This window comes from Octopus bimaculoides, chromosome 3, assembly GCF_001194135.2.
Source record: "Octopus bimaculoides isolate UCB-OBI-ISO-001 chromosome 3, ASM119413v2, whole genome shotgun sequence".
NCBI lineage: Eukaryota > Metazoa > Mollusca > Cephalopoda > Octopoda > Octopodidae > Octopus > Octopus bimaculoides.
In genome coordinates, this window is record NC_068983.1 from 86,686,925 (window position 1) to 86,687,868 (window position 944).

Consider the following 944-nt stretch of genomic DNA (forward strand, 5'->3'; position numbering starts at 1 on the left):
ATATATATACATATATATATATATATACATATATATATATATATATACGCACACACACACACACATATGTATGTATGTATGTATATATATATACGTGTATTATATGTATATAGTTTGTGAATTATGTATAGAAATATATCATGAATGTATAGCTATTTGTGTATATAGATGTATATTTACATACGTATCCATAGTGTAACGTATGATTGTATGTGTATGTGTATGAATGTATTATTTGCATGTAATTACCTAACTGCCTATCTATTTATCTAACTATATGTATATATATGTGTGTGTGTGTGTATATATATCCAGCCATTACTCCATCACTCTATATCTCTCTACTTATTTATCTATCTGTCTGTCTATCTTATCTACCAATCTGTCCATCACTCTCTCTCGCTTTTCTCTCTATATTTATTTATTTATCTATCTATCTATCCATCTATCTCTCTCTCCCTCTCTCCCTCTCTCTCCCGCTCTCCCCTCTCTCTCCCTCTCTCTCTCTCTCTCTCTCTCTCTCTCTCTCTCTCTCTCTCTATCTATCTATCTATCTATCTATCTACCTCTCTGTCTATCTGTCTGTCTCTCTGCTTATTTGTTTGCCTATCTAACTATTTATCTATCCAACCATTTTCTATCTTTCAATCTAACCATCTCTGTATCTATTTGCTTGACTCTCTCACCCTCTCTCTCACTCTCTCTCTCTCTCTATCTCTCTATCTATCTATATGTTTGTCTAACTTTAACTATGCCCTTAACCTTTCTCTCTCTCTCTCTCTCACTCTCTCTCTCTCTCGCTCTCTCTCTCTCTCTCTCTCTATATATATATATATATATATATATATATATATAAAGGGCATTAACTGACTACTTGATAAATTCTTATAAAGAATTTATCCTATATTATATTATATATATATATATATATATATATATATATA